Source organism: Convolutriloba macropyga, chromosome 4, assembly GCF_964194025.1.
Source record: "Convolutriloba macropyga chromosome 4, txConMacr16.3, whole genome shotgun sequence".
In the NCBI taxonomy this organism is placed as follows: Eukaryota; Metazoa; Xenacoelomorpha; order Acoela; family Convolutidae; genus Convolutriloba; species Convolutriloba macropyga.
Genome location: NC_134471.1, coordinates 71,326,555 through 71,352,416, shown reverse-complemented (window position 1 = coordinate 71,352,416; position 25,862 = coordinate 71,326,555). Strand labels below are relative to the sequence as shown.

The 25,862-nt window shown below is 36.6% G+C and overlaps 1 protein-coding gene across 1 annotated transcript in view; it reads right to left on the bottom strand.

Annotated features, from left to right (window-relative positions):
- Nucleotides 1-11,186, bottom strand: part of LOC142338650 (uncharacterized) — a 385,398-nt gene extending 374,212 nt beyond the window's left edge. The window contains exon 1 of the mRNA XM_075388497.1: nt 11,109-11,186. The gene's annotated coding sequence lies outside the window, so the exon portion shown is untranslated. The remainder of the gene's footprint in view (nt 1-11,108) is intronic.
- Nucleotides 11,187-25,862: the final 14,676 nt, after the last annotated feature.

Sequence of the window (25,862 nt, the reverse complement as noted above, 5' to 3'; positions counted from 1 at the left end):
CATTCATCACCCTTTTGAATTCAAGAAGTCAGAAGACAGAGCTGCACCATGGGCAGTGAATACCAGCGAAGCAAGCAGCCGCTCTTGCCTCAACAGCAACATCAATTGCAGATGACAAAATAGGAAACCAATTGAGTAAGTGGTGGGATATCGAGTCCTACGCTTCCATCTGCGATGTCAATGGCCATTCAAAAGAAGAGCAACGAGCAATCAAGACGTTGGAGCGAGCAACGCTGTTCAACGTTGAAAGATATGAAGTAGAGGACTTCTGTGGCGAGAGGACGAAGTGAACTTACCGAACAACTTCTACTCTGCAATGGGGCAACTCAAGTCCCTAGAATGGCGCCTGCAGAAAGATGAAACGCTAAAGAAGCGCTACCAAGAAACCATTGACAGAGATGTCAATGCTGGATACGTTCGGAAAATTGATAAAACGGAACTGAATGAAACAAAAAACAAACTGCAATGGTATTTACCACATCATCCCGTCATAAACCCGCACAAACCTGAGAAAGTCAGAAGGGTATGCAACGCAGCAGCAAAGTATCAGGGTGTAGCCCTAAACGACAAACTTCTACCTGGGCCAGACCTGCTGCAGAGTTTGATCGGAATTATATTTCGCTTCCGAGAACACCAAATAGCTTTACCAGCCGACATAAAAGCATTGTTTCTTCAAGTTGCTGTCCCAAACGATGACAGCCGATGTTTAAGATTTCTTTGGAGAGAAGATCCAGAGCGGAGAATAGAAGTCTATGAGTATACACGCAACGTTTTTGGGGCGAAGAGCTCGCCGATTTGTGCAAATTAGGCCGTGCACCAAGTGGCGAAAGATAATGCAGTCAACGACGAAAGCTTTGTCAGAACGGTTCAGCGGAAATTCTACATGGACGATTTCCTAAAGTCAGTCAGAACCCCTCAAGAGCCGACTTTATTTCGAAAATGGATGTTCAAAACCCAGACTTCACATTTTCACAGACGCGTCAGAAGAAGCGATGTACCTCGTGGCATATCTGCAAGACGAGGAAACGTTGAAACTCACTTATGTGATAGCAAAATGTCGTGTGGCACCCATCAGACATATGACAAGACCGAAGTTAGAACTCCAAGCGGCAGTTTACGGAGTTCGTCTTAGAAAGCAGATACTCAATTAACAAGATGTCAGAATTGAAAAAATCTATCATTGGACCGACGTCTCATCAACAGTGCTACAGTGGCTACAAACAGCGCATAAGAAACAACAAGTGTTCATTGCAAACAGAGCAGCGGAAATACTGGAAAACTCATCGATGGATCAATAGAGACACGTCAAAGGTGTCGAAAACCCGGCCGACATCGGAACGCAAGGAATGTCCATCGAAGGCCTCAAGGATTCCGTATGGCTAAAGGGGCATGGCTACAAGGGAGCGAAGATAACTGGCCAAAGCCATGATGCCAATTGAACGAACTCGAACCCGAGCAGGTTACGAGTACTGTAGCAACAGAAACTGAAAAAGAACAACTATTTGACTGGAGACGATACAGTACTTTCAACCGAATTAGAAACTTCATTGCCTACTGCATGAGGTTCAAGACGAAGCAGAGGGGTACCCTCAAAGCGGACGAAATCCATCAGGCAGAACAATTACTGTTTCGATTTGTTCAAAACGAAAGCTTCCCGAATGTTTCGAAGTCGATAGCAAACAGCAAAGAAATCTCCAAAAACGTTAATCACTACCAAACTGTCACCCTTCATAGAGGAAGATGGAAAAATTAGTGTGAAAGGCCGACTAAAGCATTCAAAACGTGATTACAATGCAAAACATCCACTATTGTTAACCGCGAAACTTCCTGTTGTACAACTTCTGTTGGAGAAAGCACATCGTGACAACCTACATGAGGGCACAGAATGCGTGAGAAACATGATTCAACAAGAATACTGGATCCTTGGATTGAGAACTGCATTAAAAAAATCAAGTCGAGAAGTATCAAATGCAGACACAGGAAAGCCAATCCAATTCACCCACCGATGGCAGCTAGCTCGAGAACGGCTTGATGGAGTTCGCATTCACTCATACCGGAGTCGACTACTTCGGACCGTTTGAAGTGAATTTCCTACGATGTACCTTGAAAAGATGGTGCTGCCACTTCACTTGCCTGACAACCAGAGCAGTACACATCGAAGTTGCACAGTCATTGGACACCGAGTCATGTCTAGCTGCAGTGACAAGATTCATTGCACGACGTGGCTACCCGAACACCATCATCAGCGACAACGGAACAAACTTCGTTGGAGCAGCCAATTAGTTGAAAGCATTCATGAATGAGTGGGACAAAGCTAAGATTGAGAGTGACTTAGCACAGAAAAAGATTGTTTGGAATTTCAATCCTCCCGGAGCTCCTCACTTTGGTGGAATCAGGGAAAGACTGGTTCAAAGTAGCAAGAAGGTCATGATTGAAATCTTGGACAACCGAAGCTTCACTGACGAGGTACTCAGCACAACAATGTGTCTTGTGGAACAAACACTCAACGCAAGACCTCTGACAGCAGTAAGTGACGACCCTGAAGATTTGACGGCACTCACGGCAAATCATTTCTTGCTAGGACGAGAGAACGCAAATGCACCATTCATGCCATCCAGTGAATGCTCTCACGACCTGAGGAAATCATTCAAAACGGCTCAAGCATATACCGACATGATCTGGAAAAGATGGACTCGCAAATATCTTCCACAATGGAACCAGAGATCGAAGTGGTCAAAAGAACATGTGCGAATACTGAAAGAAGGCGAGTTAGTTTGGCTAGTAGATGACCCTGTGAAACGCTGTGAATACAAACTGGGGCGAATCATTGAGTTCTTCACTGGCAACGACGGAGTTGTGAGATTAGCAAGAGTCAAAATGGCACATGGAGAGCTAAACCGGCAGGTCGTGAAGTTAGCGCCAGTATTCTACGACGGTGTTTCAGAGATCGCAAACAGGGCCGCCGATGTTGGCGCCACTTCAAATCAGCTACAAAAGCCATCAGACGGTAAGAAATAACGTACGAAACTGAAAAAAGTTCAAATTGGTCAAAACTCAAAAATGGTCAAAACTGAAAATTGTTACAAGTTGGGACAGAAAATCTGTACGCCCCCCGATTTTTGGAAGGCAAAACCCGAGCAAACCGAGGTTATGGCGCTCGGTTATGGTTACCTCTAAACTACTTATGGAATTGACGAGCGTTATTGCATCAGACCCACAAGTGTGGCTATTTGCACTTATATAGTGAAAATTTGGCTTTTTTCGATATTTTGTTATTTACTGTTAAATTTCGTAAGTTGTTCATTTAAAGATTCTTTAGATGATCATTAAAGGTCAAACAGCGTACATTCGAGGCATTTAGAGCCACGTAATAACCATCCGTGTTTATGTCAACAAAAGTAGATATTGCAGTAATTTGACATTTACTATGTAAACAATTATCTAAATCACTCTCTTGATTAACCAATCTGAAGCCAGTAGCGATGATGGTATAAATGATAAATATTTGATTATTTACTTTAACCCAATTGTTGGAATAGTGAAATCGAATTGTATTTAGAACCATTAGAAACTGTTACCAAGAGCAGTTGGCTCTCAGATTGACTAAATTCAGATTCTTTAACAACTTTAGTCTTTTTTGGTAAGTTTTGCTAGATCTTAAGGTCTTGCGAGTTGTAAGTTCGTTGAGCTTACTTTACGAGAAGTTAACAACAATACTAGCTACTGACTGAAGCCTTAAAAACTTCAGCACGAGGTTGAATTTAGACTATCACTAAGGATTTTCTAAACTTCAATCAAGCAAAATTAAAGTTACAGTCCTTTAAAATGTACGAGCGACTAATTATTTCTGCGAGATTGTTAGTCAATCGAACCCTGTGAAGAACCAGGCTGGCGTAAAACTCGAGAACCAGGCTGTGATATATCGATTCCGCTGAGATTCTTGAGCAGCCGCAACAGGGGGAGTTTTTCGTAATTTGTTGATTGAGACACCCTCTTTTGATAGTAATGCCAATATTACAATGATCCTCCATCTTTCCCATCTTAGTGGTGGTTCTAAAAATAGGTCATTCCCAGAACGGTTCTATACCAAGTAGAGCGCGTTCCTTAGTTGCTGACTGCGGCATCTGATACCTCGGTCCGTTAGATACGTATTTGAGTAATGATTGTTGGTTAGAGTTGGCAGATTGGATTCGCGGTGCGATTCTACTCTTCAATGCTCAGCTTGAGATTGCAATTTTTAAAGTTTATGTGGAAGTCTGTTACAGTTCTAAATTCTGAGTTTAGCTAGCAAAGCTGACGCAATATCACCAACAGATTTTCCTAATTCAAAACAAGAGGTTTTTATGAGCAACTAAATTCAAGAGGAGATTATAAGAGAAGGCAATTACTAAAGTTAATAAAAGTGTGTTGAGTGAACTTTTTTGATTTAGTGACTTTATAGTTGGAGGCAAAAAAAATGGAGTTGAAAGTCTCAAATTATCATCCTAAAATTGTGAACGGCAACAATTTGGTAGATATTGTACAATCTAATAATCATGTATATCACACACTATTTTAACAACGCGTGAACTTAGCATATTTTCATGCTCTCATGTCTTATGTTTCTGTATTTGTTAATGTCGAGTCAATTTCTGGTTGCGCCTTCATTTCTTTTTAGGTGCCTTGTTTAATTTGTGGATCACTTGGATGACTGAAGGGTCATGTAGATGTTGATTGGCCTTGTAGAGACGTCTGCCCGGGTTTTTCAGCCGTTTCGGTGCAACGTATTCATGTTCTGGATGAAGCGTGTCTTCTTCTGTTGTCGACTAAAGCGGTTCAAGGAGTTTGAGTGCTGGTTTGTACACGTTCTACTCACAAGTCCAGGGCTTGCACGCGCAGAACTGGGTGGTGATGATGTGAAAGACATGAAAACAACTGAAAACTACTTGAAAAACGCTTAAAAAAGTTTATCTTGCATAACCACATGTTGAAAGTCTTCTTTGAATAACCAAATGATGATTAACTAAGTTTTGCAATTCCAAAAAATGGTCGAAGTGATTTTTCATGCTTTTCAGTGCAAAAACAAACTAAAAATTCATTAATATCACAGAGAAGACTTAAAAATTTTTCTATGCGACTCTTTTTGTAACGGGAATCAAGTACTTTGTTCAATCTTAATGACTTTTTTACAATGAAACTGTTGGTTAGGTTTTCTTTTTGTTGAAATCTGCCCATTGTATTAAAAATTCTGGCTTGCTTTGTATTTCAGTTCGTTTGAACCTGCTTTTTCAAAATGCATGAGGTTCAAGACGAAGCAGAGGGGTACCCTCAAAGCGGACGAAATCCATCAGGCAGAACAATTACTGTTTCGATTTGTTCAAAACGAAAGCTTCCCGAATGATTCGAAGTCGATAGCAAACAGCAAAGAAATCTCCAAAAACGTTAATCACTGCCAAACTGTCACCCTTCATAGAGGAAGATGGAAAAATTAGAGTGAAAGGCCGACTGAAGCATTCAAAACGTGATTACAATGCAAAACATCGACTATTGTTAACCGCGAAACTTCCTGTTGTACAACTTCGGTTGGAGAAAGCACATCCTGACAACCTACATGAGGGCACAGAATGCGTGATAAACACGATTCAACAAGAATACTGGATCATTGGATTGAGAAATGCATTAACAAAGTCAAGTCGAGAAGTATCAAATGCAGACACAGGAAAGCCAATCCAATTCACCCACCGATGTCAGCTAGCTCGAGAACGGCTTGATGGAGTTCCCATTCACTCATACCGGAGTCGACTACTTCGGACCGTTTGAAGTGAATTTCCTACGACGTACCTTGAAAAGATGGTGCTGCCACTTCACTTGCCTGACAACCAGAGCAGTACACATCGAAGTTGCACAGTCATTGGACACCGAGTCATGTCTAGCTGCAGTGACAAGATTCATTGCACGACGTGGCTACCCAAACACCATCATCAGCGACAACGGAACAAACTTCGTTGGAGCAGCCAATTGGTTGAAAGCATTCATGAATGAGTGGGACAAAGCTAAGATTGAGAGTGACTTAGCACAGAAAAAGGTTGTTTGGAAATTCAATCCTCCCGGAGCTCCTCACTTTGGTGGAATGAGGGAAAGACTGGTTCAAAGTAGCAAAAAGGTCATGATTGAAATCTTGGACAACCGAAGCTTCACCGACGAGGTACTCAGCAAAACAATGTGTCTTGTGGAACAAACACTCAACGCAAGACCTCTGACAGCAGTAAGTGACGACCCTGAAGATTTGACGGCACTCACGCCAAATAATTTCTTGCTAGGACGAGAGAACGCAAATGCACCATTCATGCCATCCAGTGAACGCTATCACGACCTGAGGAAATCATTCAAAACGGCTCAAGCATATGCCGACATGATCTGGAAAAGATGGACTCGCAAATATCTTCCACAATGGAACCAGAGATCGAAGTTGTCAAAAGAACATGTGCGAATACTGAAAGAAGGCGAGTTAGTTTGGCTAGTAGATGACCCTGTAAAACGCTGTGAATACAAACTGGGGCGAATCATTGAGTTCTTCACTGGCAATGACGGAGTTGTGAGATTAGCAAGAGTCAAAATGGCACATGGAGAGCTAAACCGGCCAGTCGTGAAGTTAGAGCCAGTATTCTACGACATCGTGACAACCTACATGAGGGCACAGAAGGCGTGAGAAACATGATTCAACAAGAATACTGGATCATTGGATTGAGAAATGCGTTAAAAAAATCAAGTCGAGAAGTATTAAATGCAGACACAGGAAAGCCAATCCAATTCACCCACCGATGGCAGCTAGCTCGAGAACGGCTTGATGGAGTTCCCATTCACTCATACCGGAGTCGACTACTTCGGACCGTTTGAAGTGAATTTCCTACGATGTACCTTGAAGAGATGGTGCTGCCACTTCACTTGCCTGACAACCAGAGCAGTACACATCGAAGTTGCACAGTCATTGGACACCGAGTCATGTCTAGCTGCAGTGACAAGATTCATTGCACGACGTGGCTACCCGAACACCATCATCAGCGACAACGGAACAAACTTCGTTGGAGCAGCCAATTAGTTGAAAGCATTCATGAATGAGTGGGACAAAGCTAAGATTGAGAGTGACTTAGCACAGAAAAATGTTGTTTGGAAATTCAATCCTCCCGGAGCTCCTCACTTTGGTGGAATCAGGGAAAGACTGGTTCAAAGTAGCAAGAAGGTCATGATTGAAATCTTGGACAACCGAAGCTTCACCGACGAGGTACTCAGCACAACATTGTGTCTTGTGGAACAAACACTCAACGCAAGACCTCTGACAGCAGTAAGTGACGACCCTGAAGATTTGACGGCACTCACGCCAAATAATTTCTTGCTAGGACGAGAGAACGCAAATGCACCATTCATGCCATCCAGTGAACGCTATCACGACCTGAGGAAATCATTCAAAACGACTCAAGCATATGCCGACATGATCTGGAAATGATGGACTCGCAAATATCTTCCACAATGGAACCAGAGATCGAAGTGGTCAAAAGAACATGTGCGAATACTGAAAGAAGGCGAGTTAGTTTGGCTAGTAGATGACCCTGTGAAAAGCTGTGAATACAAACTGGGGCGAATCATTGAGTTCTTCACTGGCAACGACGGAGTTGTGAGATTAGCAAGAGTCAAAATGGCACATGGAGAGCTAAACCGGCAGGTCGTGAAGTTAGCGCCAGTATTCTACGACGGTGTTTCAGAGATCGCAAACAGGGCCGCCGATGTTGGCGCCACTTCAAATCAGCTACAAAAGCCATCAGACGGTAAGAAATAACGTACGAAACTGAAAAAAGTTGAAATTCGTCAAAACTCAAAAATGGTCAAAACTGAAAATTTTTACAAGTTGGGACAGAAAATCTGTACACCCCCCGATTTTTGGAAGGCAAAACCCGAGCAACCCGAGGTTATGGCGCTCGTTTATGGTTACCTCTAAACTACTCATGGAATTGACGAGCGTTTTTGCATCAGACCCACAAGTGTGGCTATTTGCACTTATATAGTGAAAATTTGGCTTTTTCGATATTTTGTTATTTACTGTTAAATTTCGTAAGTTGTTTATTTAAAGATTCTTTAGATGATCATTAAATGTCAAACAGCGTACATTCGAGGCATTTAGAGCCACGTAATAACCATCCGTGTTTATGTCAACAAAAGTAGATATTGCAGTAATTTGACATTTACTATGTAAACAATTATCTAAATCATTCTCTTGATTAACCAATCTGAAGCCAGTAGCGATGATGGTATAAATGATAAATATTTGATTATTTACTTTAACCCAATTGTTGGAATAGTGAAACCGAATTGTATTTAGAACCATTAGAAACTGTTACCAAGAGCAGTTGGCTCTCAGATTGTCTAAATTCAGATTCTTTAACAACTTTAGTCTTTTTTGGTAAGTTTTGCTAGATCTTAAGATCTTGCGAGTTTTAAGTTAGTTGAGCTTACTTTACAAGAAGTTAACCACAATACTAGCTACTGACTGAAGCCTTAAAAACTTCAGCACGAGGTTGAATTTAGACTATCACTAAGGATTTTCTAAACTTCAATCAAGCAAAATTAAAGTTACAGTCCTTTAAAACGTACGAGCGACTAATTATTTCTGCGAGATTGTTAGTCAATCGAACCCTGTGAAGAACCAGGCTGGCGTAAAACTCGAGAACCAGGCTGTGATATATCGGTTCCGCTGAGATTCTTGAGCAGCCGCAACAGGGGGAGTTTTTTGTAATTTGTTGATTGAGACACCCTCTTTTGATAGTAATGCCAATATTACAATGATCCTCCATCTTTCCCATCTTAGTGGTGGTTCTAAGAATAGGTCATTCCCAGAACGGTTCTATACCAAGTAGAGCGCGTTCCTTAGTTGCTGACTGCGGCATGTGATACCTCGGTCCGTTAGATACGTATTTGAGTAATGATTGTTGGTTAGAGTTGGCAGATTGGATTCGCGGTGCGATTCTACTCTTCAATGCTCAGCTTGAGATTGCAATTTTTAAAGCTTATGTGGAAGTCTGTTACAGTTCTAAATTCTGAGTTTAGCTAGCAAAGCTGACGCAATATCACCAACAGATTTTCCTAATTCAAAAAAAGAGGTTTTTATGAGCAACTAAATTCAAGAGGAGATTACAAGAGAAGGCAATTACTAAAGTTAATAAAAGTGTGTTGAGTGAACTTTTTTGATTTAGTGACTTTATAGTTGGAGGCAAAAGAAAATGGAGTTGAAAGTCTCAAATTATCATCCTAAAATTGTGAACGGCAACAATTTGGTAGATATTGTACAATCTATTTATCATGTATATCACACACTATTTTAACAACGCGTGAACTTAGCATATTTTCATGCTCTCATGTCTTATGTTTCTGTATTTGTTAATGTCGAGTCAATTTCTGGTTGCGCCTTCATTTCTTTTTAGGTGCCTTGTTTAATTTGTGGATCACTTGGATGACTGAAGGGTCATGTAGATGTTGATTGGCCTTGTAGAGACGTCTGCCCGGGTTTTTCAGCCGTTTCGGTGCAACGTATTCATGTTCTGGATGAAGCGTGTCTTCTTCTGTTGTCGACTAAAGCGGTTCAAGGAGTTTGAGTGCTGGTTTGTACACGTTCTACTGACAAGTCCAGGGCTTGCACGCGCAGAACTGGGTGGTGATGATGTGAAAGACATGAAAACAACTGAAAACTACTTGAAAAACGCTTAAAAAAGTTTATCTTGCATAACCACATGTTGAAAGTCTTCTTTGAATAACAAAATGATGATTAACTAAGTTTTGCAATTCCAAAAATTGGTCGAAGTGATTTTTCATGCTGTTCAGTGCAAAAACAAACTAAAAATTCATTAATATCACAGAGAAGACATAAAAACTTTTCTATGCGACTCTTTTTGTAACGGGAATCAAGTACTTTGTTCAATCTTATTGACTTTTTTACAATGAAACTGTTGGTTAGGTTTTCTTTTTGTTGAAATCTGCCCATTGTATTAAAAATTCTGGCTTGCTTTGTATTTCAGTTCGTTTGAACCTGCTTTTTCAAATTACAGGACTCGTGTGTTTACGCAAGGATTTCGAATTACTACTCGCCATAATTTTTATCTTCTACAGTATGGTTAATATTGACTTAAAGATTATTTGCATTGTAGAGACAAAATGATGATCAAACAGGTAAAACGAACAAATTGATCACCTAATTGAACCTATGGGATAAGAGTTTGCGTTAGGTTAACAGAATAGAGCAATTGAGCTCTGATTATCAATTTAATTCAGCCCACTGGTCTTCAATATAGAGAATAAGTTAATCCAAACCGTAATCCAAATTAGAATAAAGTTGATATTTTGTTCTGTGTCTGTTTATCGTATTGAACGTTGAGGTACAACTTTCCCGCATTTTTCTGGCTATATCTGCCTATGCTTGATTGTTAGTTTCTATACAATCTCAAGCTTTTGAAAAGTTTATTCAATTTATTCAGGAACCAAGGGCTTAGATGACTTAGATCCTTTTTCAAGATGGATAATTGCAAAAAAAATTCAAAAGGATTTATAGGACATACAGAGCTTCAAAACAACGCCAAAACAAATCTGGAGCTCTCAAAAACTTTTATAATCTAGCTCCCATAAATTTTTCCCAGACCTGGAAGAAACAGGGAAACAAACTTAAAGTGCTTGCGACATTTTCAACAGAATCCGCCACAGGAATGTGACTTTTTTAAAGCAAAATCTGAGATTTTTCAAATTTAGATTTTCCAATTCTTGATGTATTCCTCTAAAAAAAATCTGCGATGCTGGATTGATCATAGAAACCTAGATCATGGAACAACTAAATTTTATTGAAATGATTTTCAGGGTAATCATTTCTGTGTAGAGTCAGTATCTTTGTGTTAATATAACATTTTTCATGCTTCAAATTACTCACTCTAAAATTTAAAGCTCATGGGAACTAGGGAAATATTTATGCCCAAATAAGAACGGGAACCATCCAATGCAATTTTAAAATGCCACTTCATTGGTGGAAAAACACGAGAATTTTAATCCGACAGGGAGATTCTGAGTCAAATTGGTAAAACAATTTGCACACTTACTGGTCCCATCTATTTTTCCATGGATTCACAAGCACTCGGGCAAAGGACTTGAACTTTGTGTAATTCGTGACAAGATGCCCTCCTGCAACATTGGTTGTTTTAATATTAATGATTATGATATAATATTTTCTTATCCTTGTCAATACATTTATAACAGTGACTCAAAAACAAAACAATATAAAGCAGTATGACAAAATTCACCGGCTCGGACACAATAAGATCAGATGATCAGTGCCCAAGTGTCTCTTTTTAGAAGAATGATTTCAAATATATTTTTTTTGTTTCAAAAATGTCAAGAAGAAGAAGAAAGAAAAAATTTGAAATAGAGTTACAACAAAAGAAAAGGATTCGATGATGGTAGTTGGATAAAATATAGTAAAAGTTTCGGCATTAAGTTCTATATCGTTAAAATAATTGAAAAACAGCGCAAGAATTTTGCAATCATTTAATATGGCAAATTCTTCAATTTCAACTGTAGATTTTTTTCTACTTTATTGACAATTTTCAATAATTTATAATTAATTTGGAGCATTTAAATTCAAAAATTAGTAATTTTCCTATTACAGTTTCACAATCAGAATAAAAAGATAAATTTGCCGGGTGCAGAGAATCAAAATCTGCCTTCCCAAGGCCGATCAATAAAGAACGGTCATTTTTGAATTCACACAAGGCAAAAATCAGCTGATGAACAACATAGATCACCACAAGGGGTTTTTTCATGTCCTTGTCATTTTTGTTCATGCAACTACTCAGTTATTGCTAAAATTTTTTGCATAGCTTGAATGTTGAGTATTTAATTAATAATCATTGTCCTTATCAATTTGCCTTTATTATGAATCTGTTTGGCTGACATTTGTCGAAAAGAAGCAAATAAACTTTCAGCAATTTCATCGAGGAAAATTACCTATCATATAGTTTGTCGAAGAAAAAAAAGATGTGAACTAGAATTTTTGAAAAACATTATTCAAAATTACTCAGCGGATGATAAGGTTTTCTATTTGATGCTATCTCATATCTATTGCCTTGATAGTTTATTCACAGTCTTCTTCTTTGTTGAAAGTAGAAGGTTTGATCCAGAAGTCAAAGCTGACCTCCTTGTGAAAAAAATCCGGAGTTTTAGATGATTTCAAAAGATCGCTTACCAAGTCCTGCAATTTAATCGTGCATTGTTTACACACGAGATAGGAGCTACTGGAAACGGTGGTAAAAAGATATCTTTCTAACAGCAAAAACCATTATTAATTCAGGTTTTCCAATAACTTCTGAAAAAAAAACAAGGATTACAACAATTCACCTGGTCCAAATTTTCTTGTCTCGGAAACAAAAAAGTCATTCTGGTAATAACAAATTGAAGTACCCATTACGTTTCTTCATAGCATTTTCTGCACTAGGAGCGTCTACCGGAACCGAAAGGAAATGTACTTCCAAAGACGGTCGCTGGCGCTTTCAGGTGCCGCGTTCCGTTCAAAACGGAAATCGCTTAATTTTTGGTAAAAGTGGTTTCCACAACGCAATTAGGAGACATAAAATGAAAAGTAGGATCAAATAAATGAGAAAAGTAGTTATTTTGGGCTGCAAGGGCTTTTCACAAAACTTTAACCCTTTTAATCCTTTTGCCGCTCAAGTTTTTTAATGTTTTAAGATTACTGCCGCACAATTCTTTGCGGAACGTAGTGGAAAAACTTTGCGGTGAAAAGCAGTTTCCATCCACATAAGAGCTTCCAACTTAAAAGTGAAAACAATGAGGGGATTTACCATATAAGGCATCGGCTTCTCGTCCGAGAAATGCAAAAGTATGTTTCACACACATTGTGTATTATTATAGCAAATGTGATATCTGGTTTTAAAAAATGAGTAAGTTTACTCGCAAAATTTGATACCGGTAGACGCTCGTAATGTGTTTCCGTATTTTTGAACCAATGTGTAAATCTTTCAAATAGTAGCAGCAGGTCGGATTCCAGTACCTCGAGAGCTCCGGAGTTTTTGCCGCATCAATTTCGTTCTTTGTTTTTTTTTGTACATTGTTTTGCATCAAAATCTCCTGAACCCTTGTCATAATTTTTTTTAGGTTTCTTCATTATCAAAATTGATGTCTAACTTTCACGTTTTGTGATCTGCGATTAAATGTTATTTTATATCAGTCCTCTTCATATGTCTTTGCAAAAAACAGCTCTTTTAAAATATGAAATTTTTGCCCATCAAGAAAACAAAGAAGACGTTAAATTATCTGGGATATGCAAAAGTGAGGAAAAAAGAAAAGGTTCCATCAACAAACCAACTGTGATTTAAACAAATGTAAAAAAAGAGTATCTTTCCCCACTTAATTGATTTAACTGGAAAGGTGTGACAAGAAACTAGCAACATAGATAGAATTTGATGAATTTATTTCCATATTTATACAAAAGTTTACAAGATTTCTTAGCTCAGCCTGATTAGCTCTCTGGAAGTTTTTTTATCAACCATTAATTGAAATTTATAATCGCTTTGGTAGAGCTTTTTCTTTTATGAACAATTGGAATCTGAAAATTACTCGTCAGAAAGATGAAAAAGAAAAGGATCCGAAAAGTTGTAAATTGTAGATTCTCAAAAAGCTAAACGCTCAGACATTATAGTTTTCAAGGAATAAAAGTCAAATCAGTTGCTTTTTTCTGTCACAAAATTATGCGTGGTTATAACAAAACTTTAGTATTACATCAGTGTAAAAAAGTACAGCTACATACAATAGTAGCTTACATTATACCTTTCTTCAAGGAAAAGATCTGTAACTTTTTTAAAGTATTTGGTATTGTGAAAACTCATTTTAATTTGAACATAGGAACACAAGGCTGCACAACATATATAGCAAAGCACTCCAAAACCCATCTCACCTCTGATCTGGAAAAATATGATAAACACAAATTAATATTTTATGTAAGGACAATCAATCAATTTTTGTAAAAGTCTACCATTGGCTATTATCACGAGTGAAACCTGTCTTAGTGTGTGGACTTCTAAATGGTATAAAAACTCCGATGCATACACAGGTCGAGGTGTGCGTTAATGATCAGACCCATCCAGACCAAAATCGATCATGATCAGACCCATCCAGACGATAATCTGCTATGATCAGATTTTAGCTCGTTTTTCATACGTCCTCGTTTTTGACTCGTTTTTATTTTTGCCATGATCAGACCCATCCAGACCATATTCAGCCATGAACAGACTTTAGCTCGTTTTTAGAAATTGTGCTCGTTTTTACCTCGTTTTAAAACTTTTTGCTCGTTTTTACCGCGTTTAAAAATTTGTGCTCGTTTATAATTTTTTCAGTAAGAAAGAATTCCAAAGTCTGGTTATAGACTTAGTTTTTAATTTTGAAGCAACTTTAAGAACCAAAGTCTTCTCTGGGACTTGTAAATTAAGATGAAAAATTGACAATTGATGACTGATATATTTTTTGTAAGAATCAAAAAAACAGTTGGGTTGTTACATAAGAATAATAATATTGATAATAATAAAAATTATAATGATAATAAATAAAGTCATTTCTTTTTGCAGCGTGACTTGATGATTATTGCATACTTAAGCGTAAGAAGTAAACACAAAATTTTAATCCTATAACAATTTTTGACGGTTTTTGAAAAGTAACGTCATCTTTGAAGATTTAGTCACAGTTCAGTACATAGAAATGGTGAATTTTTCTGTGAGTGAATTCATTTTGAATCATTATCAGGTATGAAGTAACACAAAAACCAACTGTCTGGGGTCTGTTGAGAGTGAAAAACACGTAGTACAATATATATTATTATAGTCATTTAGCCATTTTAGTCATTTATAGTCATTTAGCGATTTGTTATGCTTTGTTTTTATTGGAGATAGAGTTTGAGTTTGATTTTTTTACCTAACGCTCTTCTCAAAATCTCCTATAGTTGTTTGTTTGTAACTCTGCTGTAGCCGGTCCCCAGCCCTGTTGAGAGAAGTAGGAGGGGAACACACCCAAAACATACTGGAAAATCTCAAAAAGTTGTTCGTTAGTTCAACTGTAGATTTTTTCCGACAGTATTCAACCTATTTCATTCTTTTGCTTGTTAATGATAAGAATTTAGCTCGTTAATGATCAGATTTTAGATCGTTAAATATCAGAATTTAGCTCGTTAATGGTCAGAATTTAGCTCGTTAATGCTCAGACTTTAGCTCGTTAATGCTCAGACTTTAGCTCGTTAATGATCAGAATTTAGCTCGTTAATGGTCAGAATTTAGATCGTTAATGATCAGACTTTAGCTCGTTAATGATCAGAATTTAGCTCGTTAATGGTCAGAATTTAGCTCGTTAATGATCAGACTTTAGCTCGTTAATGATCAGAATTTAGCTCTTCAATGGTCAGAATTTAGCTCGTTAATGATCAGACTTTAGCTCATTAAAGATCAGAATTTAGCTCTTCAGTGGTCAGATTTTAGCTCGTTAATGATCAGACTTTAGCTCATTAATGATCAGAATTTAGCTCGTTAATGGTCAGAATTTAGATCGTTAATGATCAGATTTTAGCTCGTTAATGATCAGACTTTAGCTTGTTGAATATCAGAATTTAGCTCGTTAATGATCAGACTTTAGCTCGTTAATGATCAGAATTTAGCTCGTTAATGGTCAGAATTTAGCTCGTTAATGATCAGACTTTAGCTCGTTAATGATCAGACTTTAGCTCGTTAATGATCAGAATTTAGCTCGTTAATTGTCAGAAAATAGCTCGTTAATGGTCACAATTTAGCTCGTTATTGCTCAGACTTTAGCTCGTTAATGCTCAGACTTTAGCTCGTTAATGATCAGAATTTAGCTCGTTAATGGTCGGAATTTAGATCGTTAATGATCAGACTTTAGCTCGTTGATGATCAGACTTTAGCTCGTTGAATATCAGAAATTAGCTCGTTAATGATCAGACTTTAGCTCGTTAATGATCAGAATTTAGCTCGTTAATGGTCAGAATTTAGCTCGTTAATGATCAGACTTTAGCTCGTCAATGATCAGAATTTAGCTTGTTAACGATCAGAATTTAGCTTGTCAATGGTCAGAATTTAGTTCGTTAATGATCAGACTTTAGCTCATTAATGATCAGAATTTAGCTCGTTAATGGTCAGAATTTAGATCGTTAATGATCAGAATTTAGCTCGTTAATGGTCAGAAATCAGCTCGTTAATGGTCACAATTTAGCTCGTTAATGGTCAGAATTTAGATCGTTAATGATCAGAAATTAGCTCGTTAATGGTCGAAATTTAGATCGTTAATGATCAGACTTTAGCTCGTTAATGATAAGACTTTAGCTTGTTGAATATCAGAAATTAGCTCGTTAATGATCAGACTTTAGCTCGTTAATGATCAGAATTTAGCTCGTTAATGGTCAGAATTTAGCCCGCTAATGCTCAGACTTTAGCTCATTTATGCTCAAACTTTAGCTCGTTAATGATCAGAATTTTGCTCGTTAATGGTCAGAATTTAGCTCGTTAAATATCAGAATTTAGCTCGTTAATGATCAGACTTTAGCTCAGTAATGGTCAGAGTTTAGCTCGTTAAATATCAGAATTTAGCTCGTTAATGATCAGACTTTAGCTCGTCAATGATCAGAATTTAGCTCGTTAATGGTCAGAATTTAGCTCGTTAATGATCAGACTTTAGCTTGTAATGGTCAGAATTTAGCTCGTTAAATATCAGAATTTAGCTCGTTAATGATCAGACTTTAGCTCGTCAATGATCAGAATTTAGCTTTTTAACGATCAGAATTTAGCTTGTCAATGGTCAGAATTTAGCTCGTTAATGATCAGACTTTAGCTCATTAATGATCAGAATTTAGCTCGTTAATGGTCAGAATTTAGATCGTTAATGATCAGATTTTAGCTCGTTAATGGTCAGAAATCAGCTCGTTAATGGTCACAATTTAGCTCGTTAATGGTCAGAATTTAGATCGTTAATGATCAGAAATTAGCTCGTTAATGGTCGGAATTTAGATCGTTAATGATCAGACTTTAGCTCGTTAATGATCAGACTTTAGCTTGTTGAATATCAGAAATTAGCTCGTTAATGATCAGACTTTAGCTCGTTAACGATCAGAATTTATCTCGTTAATGGTCAGAATTTAGCCCGCTAATGCTCAGACTTTAGCTCATTTATGCTCAGACTTTAGCTCGTTAATGATCAGAATTTAGCTCGTTAATGGTCAGATTTTAGCTCGTTAAATATCAAAATTTAGCTCGTTAATGATCAGACTTTAGCTCGTTAATGGTCAGAATTTAGCTTGTTAACAATCAGAATTTAGCTTGTCAATGGTCAGAATTTAGCCCGCTAATGCTCAGACTTTAGCTCGTTAATGATCAGAATTTAGCTCGTTAATGTTCAGAATTTAGCTCGTTAAATATCAGAATTTAGCTTGTTAATGATCAGACTTTAGCTCGTCAATGATCAGAATTTAGCTTGTTAACGATCAGAATTTAGCTTGTCAATGGTCAGAATTTAGCTCGTTAATGATCAGACTTTAGCTCATTAATGATCAGAATTTAGCTCGTTAATGGTCAGAATTTAGATCGTTAATGATCAGAATTTAGCTCGTTAATGGTCAGAAATCAGCTCGTTATTGGTCACAATTTAGCTCGTTAATGGTCAGAATTTAGATCGTTAATGATCAGAAATTAGCTCGTTAATGGTCGGAATTTAGATCGTTAATGATCAGACTTAAGCTCGTTAATGATCAGACTTTAGCTTGTTGAATATCAGAAATTAGCTCGTTAATGATCAGACTTTAGCTCGTTAATGATCAGAATTTAGCTCGTTAATGGTCAGAATTTAGCCCGCTAATGCTCAGACTTTAGCTCATTTATGCTCAGACTTTAGCTCGTTAATGATCAGAATTTAGCTCGTTAATGGTCAGAATTTAGCTCGTTAAATATCAGAATTTAGCTTGTTAATGATCAGACTTTAGCTCGGTAATGATCAGAATTTAGCTTGTTAATGGTCAGAATTTAGCTCGTTAATGATCAGACTTTAGCTCGTTAATGGTCAGAATTAGCTCGTTAAATATCAGAATTTAGCTCGTTAATGATCAGACTTTAGCTCGTTAATGATCAGAATTTAGCTCGTTAATGGTCAGAATTTAGCTCGTTAATAATCAGACTTTAGCTCGTTAATGGTCAGAATTTAGCTCGTTAAATATCAGAATTTAGGTCGTTAATGATCAGACTTTAGCTCATTAATGATCAGAGTTTAGCTCGTTAATGGTCAGAATTTAGATCGTTAATGATCAGACTTTAGCTCGTTAATGATCAGACTTTATTTTGTTGAATATCAGAATTTAGCTTGTTAATGATCAGACTTTAGCTCGTTAATGATCAGAATTTAGCTCGTTAAATATCAGAATTTAGCTCGTTAATGATCAGACTTTAGCTTGTTAATGATCAGAATTTAGCTCGTTAATGGTCAGAATTTAGCTCGTTAATAATCAGACTTTAGCTCGTTAATGGTCAGAATTTAGCTCGTTAAATATCAGAATTTAGGTCGTTAATGATCAGACTTTAGCTCATTAATGATCAGAGTTTAGCTCGTTAATGGTCAGAATTTAGATCGTTAATGATCAGACTTTAGCTCGTTAATGATCAGACTTTGTTTTGTTGAATATCAGTATTTAGCTTGTTAATGATCAGACTTTAGCTCGTTAATGATCAGAATTTAGCTCGTTAATGGTCAGAATTTAGCTCGTTAATGATCAGACTTTAGCTTGTTAATGATCAGACTTTAGCTCGTTAATGATCAGAATTTAGCTCGTTAATGGTCAGAAATTAGCTCGTTAATGGTCACAATTTAGCTCGTTAATGCTCAGACTTTAGCTCGTTAATGCTCAGACTTTAGCTCGTTAAAGATCAGAATTTAGCTTGTTAATGGGCGAAATTTAGATAGTTAATGATCAGACTTTAGCTCGTTAATGATCAGACTTTAGCTCGTTGAATATCAGAAATTAGCTCGTTAATGATCAGACTTTAGCTCGTTAATGATCAGAATTTAGCTCGTTAATGGTCAGAATTTAGCTCGTTAATGATCAGACTTTAGCTCGTTAATGATCAGAACTTAGCTCGTTAACGATCAGAATTTAGCTCGTCAATGGTCAGAATTTAGCTCGTTATTGATCAGACTTTAGCTCATTAATGATCAGAATTTAGCTCGTTAATGGTCAGAATTTAGATCGTCAATGATCAAACTTTAGCTCGTTAATGATCAGACTTTAGCTTGTTGAAAATCAGAATTTAGCTCGTTAATGATCAGACTTTAGCGCGTTAAAGATCAGAATTTAGCTCGTTAATGGTCGGAATTTAGATCGTTAATGATCAGACTTTAGCTCGTTAATAATCAGACTTTAGCTCGTTGAATATCAGAAATTAGCTCGTTAATGGTCAGACTTTAGCTCGTTAGTGATCAGAATTTAGCTCGTTAATGACCAGACTTTAGCTCGTTAATGATCAGAATTTAGCTCGTTAACGATCAGAATTTAGCTTGTCAATGGTCAGAATTTAGCTCGTTAATGATCAAACTTTAGCTCATCAATGATCAGAATTTAGCTCGTTAATAGTCAGAATTTAGATCGTCAATGATCAGACTTTAGCTCATTAATGATCAGACTTTAGCTCGTTGAAAATCAGAATTTAGCTCGTTAATGATCAGACTTTAGCTCGTTAATGATCAGAATTTAGCTCGTTAATGGTCAGAATTTAGCTCGTTAATGATCAGACTTTAGCTCGTTGATGATCAGACTTTAGCTCGTTGAATATCAAAAATTAGCTCGTTAATGATCAGACTTTAGCTCGTTAATGGTCAGAATTTAGCTCGTTAATGATCAGACTTTAGCTCGTCAATGATCAGAATTTAGCTTGTTAACGATCAGAATTTAGCTTGTCAATGGTCAGAATTTAGCTCGTAAATGATCAGACTTTAGCTCATTAATGTTCAGAATTTAGCTCGTTAATGGTCAGAATTTAGATCGTTAATGATCAGAATTTAGCTCGTTAATGGTCAGAAATTAGCTCGTTAATGGTCACAATTTAGCTCGTTAATGGTCAGAATTTAGATCGTTAATGATCAGAATTTAGCTCGTTAATGGTCGGAATTTAGATCGTTAATGATCAGACTTTAGCTCGTTAATAATCAGACTTTAGCTCGTTGAATATCAGAAATTAGCTCGTTAATGGTCAGACTTTAGCTCGTTAGTGATCAGAATTTAGCTCGTTAATGATCAGACTTTAGCTCGTTAATGATCAGAATATAGCTCGTTAACGATCAGAATTTAGCTCATCAATGATCAGAATTTAGCTCGTTAATAGTCAGAAATTAGATCGTCAATGATCAGACTTTAGCTCATTAATGATCAGACTTTAGCTCGTTGAAAATCAGAATTTAGCTCGTTAATGATCAGACTTTAGCTCGTTAATGATCAGAATTTAGCTCGTTAATGGTCAGAATTTAGCTCGTTAATGATCAGACTTTAGCTCGTTGATGATCAGACTTTAGCTCGTTGAATATCAGAAATTAGCTCGTTAATGATCAGACTTTAGCTCGTTAATGATCAGAGTTTAGCTCGTTAATGGTCAGAATTTAGCTCGTTAATGATCAGACTTTAGCTCGTCAATGATCAGAATTTAGCTTGTTAACGATCAGAATTTAGCTTGTCAATGGTCAAAATTTAGCTCGTTAATGATCAGACTTTAGCTTATTAATGATCAGAATTTAGCTCGTTAATGGTCAGAATTTAGATCGTTAATGATCAGAATTTAGCTCGTTAATGATCAGAAATTAGCTCGTTAATGGTCACAATTTAGCTCGTTAATGGTCAGAATTTAGATCGTTAATGATCAGAATTTAGCTTGTTAATGGTCGGAATTTAGATCGTTAATGATCAGACTTTAGCTCGTTAATGATCAGACTTTAGCTTGTTGAATATCAGAAATTAGCTCGTTAATGATCAGACTTTAGCTCGTTAATGATCAGAATTTAGCTCGTTAATGATCAGAATTTAGCTCGTTAATGGTCAGAACTTAGCTCGTTAAAATATCAAATTTAGCTCGTTAATGATCAGACTTTAGCTCATTTATGCTCAGACTTTAGCTCGTTAATGATCAGAATTTAGCTCGTTAATGGTCAGAACTTAGCTCGTTAAAATATCAAATTTAGCTCGTTAATGATCAGACTTTAGCTCGGTAATGATCAGAATTTAGCTCGTTAATGGTCAGAATTTAGCTCGTTAATGATCAGACTTTAGCTCGTTAATGGTCAGAATTTAGCTCGTTAATGGTCAGAATTTAGCTCGTTAATGATCAGACTTTAGCTCGTTAATGATCAGAATTTAGCTCGTTAATGGTCAGAATTTAGCTCGTTAATAATCAAGCTTTAGCTCGTTAATGGTCAGAATTTAGCTCGTTAAATATCAGAATTTAGGTCGTTAATGATCAGACTTTAGCTCATTAATGATCAGAGTTTAGCTCGTTAATGGTCAGAATCTAGATCGTTAATGATCAGACTTTAGCTCGTTAATGATCAGACTTTATTTTGTTGAATATCAGAATTTAGCTTTTTAATGATCAGACTTTAGCTCGTTAATGATCAGAATTCAGCTCGTTAATGGTCAGAATTTAGCTCGTTAATGATCAGACTTTAGCTTGTTAATGATCAGACTTTAGTTCGTTAATGATCAGAATTTAGCTCGTTAATGGTCAGAACTTAGCTCGTTAAAATATCAAATTTAGCTCGTTAATGATCAGACTTTAGCTCATTTATGCTCAGACTTTAGCTCGTTAATGATCAGAATTTATCTCGTTAATGGTCAGAACTTAGCTCGTTAAAATATCAAATTTAGCTCGTTAATGATCAGACTTTAGCTCGGTAATGATCAGAATTTAGCTCGTTAATGGTCAGAATTTAGCTCGTTAATGATCAGACTTTAGCTCGTTAATGGTCAGAATTTAGCTCGTTAATGGTCAGAATTTAGCTCGTTAATGATCAGACTTTAGCTCGTTAATGATCAGAATTTAGCTCGTTAATGGTCAGAATTTAGCTCGTTAATAATCAAGCTTTAGCTCGTTAATGGTCAGAATTTAGCTCGTTAAATATCAGAATTTAGGTCGTTAATGATCAGACTTTAGCTCATTAATGATCAGAGTTTAGCTCGTTAATGGTCAGAATTTAGATCGTTAATGATCAGACTTTAGCTCGTTAATGATCAGACTTTATTTTGTTGAATATCAGAATTTAGCTTTTTAATGATCAGACTTTAGCTCGTTAATGATCAGAATTCAGCTCGTTAATGGTCAGAATTTAGCTCGTTAATGATCAGACTTTAGCTTGTTAATGATCAGACTTTAGTTCGTTAATGATCAGAATTTAGCTCGTTAATGGTCAGAAATTAGCTCGTTAATGGTCACAATTTAGCTCGTTAATGCTCAGACTTTAGCTCGTTAATGCTCAGACTTTAGCTCGTTAAAGATCAGAATTTAGCTCATTAATGGTCGAAATTTAGATCGTTAATGATCAGACTTTAGCTCGTTAATGATCAGACTTTAGCTCGTTGAAGATCAGAAATTAGCTCGTTAATGATCAGACTTTAGCTCGTTAATGATCAGAATTTAGCTCGTTAACGATCAGAATTTAGCTCGTCAATGGTCAGAATTTAGCTCGTTAATGATCAGACTTTAGCTCATTAATGATCAGAATTTAGCTCGTTAATGGTCAGAATTTAGATCGTCAATGATCAGACTTTAGCTCGTTAATGATCAGACTTTAGCTCGTTGAAAATCAGAATTTAGCTCGTTAATGATCAGACTTTAGCGCGTTAAAGATCAGAATTTAGCTCGTTAATGGTCGGAATTTAGATCGTTAATGATCAGACTTTAGCTCGTTAATAATCAGACTTTAGCTCGTTGAATATCAGAAATTAGCTCGTTAATGGTCAGACTTTAGCTTGTCAATGGTCAGAATTTAGCTCGTTAATGATCAGACTTTAGCTCATTAATGATCAGAATTTAGCTCGTTAATAGTCAGAATTTAGATCGTCAATGATCAGACTTTAGCTCATTAATGATCAGACTTTAGCTCGTTGAAAATCAGAATTTAGATCGTTAATGATCAGACTTTAGCTCGTTAATGATCAGAAATTAGCTCGTTAATGGTCAGAATTTAGCTCGTTAATAATCAGACTTTAGCTCGTTAATGATCAGACTTTAGCTCGTTAATGATCAGAATTTAGCTTGTTAATGGTCAGAATTTAGCTTGTTAATGGTCACAATTTAGCTCGTTAATGCTCAGACTTTAGCTCGTTAATGATCAGAATTTAGCTCGTTAATGGTCAGAATTTAGCTCGTTAATGGTCAGAATTTAGCTCGTTAATGATCAGACTTTAGCTCGTTAATGATCAGACTTTATCTCGTTAATGATCAGAATTTAGCTTGTTAATGGTCAGAATTTAGCTTGTTAATGGTCACAATTTAGCTCGTTAATGCTCAGACTTTAGCTCGTTAATGATCAGAATTTAGCTCGTTAATGGTCAGAATTTAGCTCGTTAATGATCAGACTTTAGCTCGTTAATGATCAGACTTTATCTCGTTAATGATCAGAATTTAGCTCGTTAATGATCAGAATTTAGCTCGTTAATGGTCAGACTTTAGCTCGTTGAAAATCAGAATTTAGCTCGTTAATGATCAGACTTTAGCTCGTTAATGATCAGAATTTAGCTCGTTAATGGTCACAATTTAGCTCGTTAATGCTCAGGCTTTAGCTCATTAGTGCTCAGACTTTAGCTCGTTAATTATCAGAATTTAGCTCGTTAGTGTTCAGAATTTAGCTCGTTAAATATTAGAATTTAGCTCGTTAATGATCAGACTTTAGCTCGTTAATGATCAAAATTTAGCTCGTTAAAGTTCAGAATTTAGCTCGTTAATGATCAGACTTTAGCTCGTTAATGATCAGAATTTAGCTCGTTAATGGTCGGAATTTGGATCGTCAATGATCAGATTTTAGCTCGTTAATGATCAGACTTTAGCTCGTTGAAAATCAGAAGTTAGCTCGTTAATGATCAGACTTTAGCTCGTTAATGATCAAAATTTAGCTCGTTAAAGTTCAGAATTTAGCTCGTTAATGATGAGACTTTAGCTCGTTAATGATCAGACTTTAGCTCGTTAATGATCAGAATTTAGCTCGTTAATGGTCGGAATTTAGATCGTCAATGATCAGATTTTAGCTCGTTAATGATCAGACTTTAGCTCGTTGAAAATCAGAATTTAGCTCGTTAATGATCAGAATTTAGCTCGTTAATGGTCACAATTTAGCTCGTTAATGCTCAGACTTTAGCTCGTTAGTGCTCAGACTTTAGCTCGTTAATGATCAGAATTTAGCTCGTTAGTGGTCAGAATTTAGCTCGTTAAATATCAGAATTTAGCTCGTTAATGATCAGACTTTAGCTCGTTAATGATCAGAATTTAGCTCGTTAATGGTCAGAATTTAGCTCGTTAATGGTCAGAATTTAGCTTGTTAAATATCAGAATTTAGCTCGTTAATGATCAGACTTTAGCTCGTTAATGATCAGAATTTAGCTCGTTAATGGTCACAATTTAGCTCGTTAATGCTCAGGCTTTAGCTCATTAGTGCTCAGACTTTAGCTCGTTAATTATCAGAATTTAGCTCGTTAGTGTTCAGAATTTAGCTCGTTAAATATTAGAATTTAGCTCGTTAATGATCAGACTTTAGCTCGTTAATGATCAAAATTTAGCTCGTTAAAGTTCAGAATTTAGCTCGTTAATGATCAGACTTTAGCTCGTTAATGATCAGAATTTAGCTCGTTAATGGTCGGAATTTGGATCGTCAATGATCAGATTTTAGCTCGTTAATGATCAGACTTTAGCTCGTTGAAAATCAGAAGTTAGCTCGTTAATGATCAGACTTTAGCTCGTTAATGATCAAAATTTAGCTCGTTAAAGTTCAGAATTTAGCTCGTTAATGATGAGACTTTAGCTCGTTAATGATCAGACTTTAGCTCGTTAATGATCAGAATTTAGCTCGTTAATGGTCGGAATTTAGATCGTCAATGATCAGATTTTAGCTCGTTAATGATCAGACTTTAGCTCGTTGAAAATCAGAATTTAGCTCGTTAATGATCAGAATTTAGCTCGTTAATGGTCACAATTTAGCTCGTTAATGCTCAGACTTTAGCTCGTTAGTGCTCAGACTTTAGCTCGTTAATGATCAGAATTTAGCTCGTTAGTGGTCAGAATTTAGCTCGTTAAATATCAGAATTTAGCTCGTTAATGATCAGACTTTAGCTCGTTAATGATCAGAATTTAGCTCGTTAATGGTCAGAATTTAGCTCGTTAATGGTCAGAATTTAGCTTGTTAAATATCAGAATTTAGCTCGTTAATGATCAGACTTTAGCTTGTTAATGATCAGAATTTAGCTCGTTAATGGTCAGACTTTAGCTCATTAATGATCAGAATTTAGCTCATTAATGGTCAGAATTTAGATCGTCAATGATCAGACTTTAGCTCGTTAATGATCAGACTTTAGCTCGTTGAAAATCAGAATTTAGCTCGTTATTGATAAGACTTTAGCGCGTTAAAGATTAGAATTTAGCTCGTTAATGGTCGGAATTTAGATCGTTAATGATCAGACTTTAGCTCGTTAATAATCAGACTTTAGCTCGTTAGTGATCAGAATTTAGCTCGTTAATGATCAGACTTTAGCTCGTTAATGATCAGAATTTAGCTCG